Here is a 1858-nt window from a genome sequence, read left to right as displayed (position 1 = left end):
ACACACACAGGGTTGAGCTCTAGTCTCTTCCCTCGTCATCCAATAGCTGAGTTCGACACCTTTCATCGCTCCGGAATGAAGCTGACTCGGCAGTATTCCCCGAATAAATATCCCCGCAAGCCCCCCACCTCACTCAAAACTTTCTGAGCCTCGGGTCATGGCGCCTCGACTGCCCCCACCTGGCCAACAACGGAGCTGGATTCGTAGCCCTCTCCGCAGAGGCAGTGTGTTCTTGACTTCAGACCTTTCGTTCTCCAGTTCTCGTTGGGAGCTTGGAGCAGTCCCAGCATCTCACACTAAAGCCAGAATAAATATACCTAAGTCTGGTCACGCCTTTTGCCCACGCTACTCTAGAGTGGCTGAAGCTTGCAGGGGGCGGAGATGCAACTCTGAAAGCCAATCCTCAGCCCACCCTACTCCAGAATATACTGGCCGGGTGGCTTGAGTAGCCCTGCCACCACCCGGTCCCCTGGAGGAAGTTGCTCTGGCAGAGGAAAAGCCTTTCCTGCAGCAAAGGGCACGACCTGACTTGGTCAGTCAGAGCCACGAGGTCAGGAGCTAATGACAGCTGCCAGATTGCCAAATCCGGACAGTCATCATCCTCTATTTAACTCGGAGTTGGAAGTGTCTCCTCTAGGGAACTGTTTCAAGGAATACTGTACAGACAAGGATTGTTCATTTTTCAGGCTCACTCTGTTTGTTTGTTTTCTCCCTCCTTCCAGTAACAATTCAATCATGGAACCATGACAGACCAGCAGACAGGAAGGAGAATACACTATTTCCAAGGTTTGGTTCAGGACTTTGTAGAACTGAATCAATGTTTCCAAACTGGGGCGGATAAGAATCCCCTGAGGTCCTGAAAAACTTGAGGATTGCCTCAGCAAAGCTCTACGGACTGAGTCGGAGGAGTCTGCAAATATAAAAGCACTTCTAGACCGACCCCACAGTTAACTAACACCCTGGCAAAACGTACCCAAGGAGCAGCTCTACATACATCTGCGAAGTCACAGAATCCTTACCCATCTGCCATCTCCAGCCCCACTCCCTCTTTAGAAGAGAAAAAGGGAGGACTTAAAATAATAGAGCAGATGGTTTTTCTATGACAAAACTCAATGGGAGGCCTCAACCAGAAGTGTTTAAAACTCAAGAAGAGGGGGCTGGGGGCTGGAGATATGGCTCCTCTTCCAGAGAATCCGGGTTCGATTCCCAGCAACCTACAGGACAGCTTATAACTGTCTCTAATTCCAGTTCCAGGGGATCCAATACCCTCTTCTGAACTCAATGGTAGGTACCCAGACATATATACAGGCAAGATATTCATTCACATAAAATACTAAAAATATTTTTTAAAAGAGAAGAGAGGCAGGCCACACTAACATGTGTGCATCTGTGTGTGTGTGTCTGTGTGTGTGTGTCTGTGTGTGTGTGTATGTGTGTGTGATTCTAATCCTGGAACCTACTACAGATTTGATTAAGGTAAGGGTCTTTTCTGTGAGAGATTTTTCTGAGTTGCCTTGGTAAGCCCTAACTGCAATCACACTTACAAGAGGAAGACAGAAATCTAAAACATAAATCTTTGGAAAGTTCATGGCCAGGAAAGCAGTGGCCGGAGTGAGAAAACCAACCAGAAGTCAAGGAGGCTAGCAGCTGCCAGAAGTTGGCAGGGTCCAGGGAGAAACCTCCCTAGAAGCTGATTACACTAGTGTAAGTGATTTCAAATGTCAGACCTCTAGAAACACAGGTTTGAGGCAACCTGCATCCCGACATGTGCCAATTTATACAAAGTATCCCTTCTGGATCTTTATTAAGCACTAGGCATTTTGGTTGGAGTTCAGACATACTATGTTAATCCTCCTGT

General features: G+C 47.5%; 1 protein-coding gene across 1 annotated transcript in view; it reads right to left on the bottom strand.

Annotated features, from left to right (window-relative positions):
• The window catches only part of Cemip2 (cell migration inducing hyaluronidase 2), an 80028-nt gene extending 79747 nt beyond the window's left edge, over positions 1–281 (bottom strand). Inside the window, exon 1 of the mRNA XM_031389925.1 lies at positions 180–281. The gene's annotated coding sequence lies outside the window, so the exon portion shown is untranslated. The remainder of the gene's footprint in view (positions 1–179) is intronic.
• Positions 282–1858: the final 1577 nt, after the last annotated feature.

This window comes from Mastomys coucha, unplaced genomic scaffold (genome assembly GCF_008632895.1).
Source record: "Mastomys coucha isolate ucsf_1 unplaced genomic scaffold, UCSF_Mcou_1 pScaffold21, whole genome shotgun sequence".
NCBI lineage: Eukaryota > Metazoa > Chordata > Mammalia > Rodentia > Muridae > Mastomys > Mastomys coucha.
The sequence above is the reverse complement of the archived record's forward strand: the minus strand, read 5'-3'. Positions and strand labels throughout refer to the sequence as shown.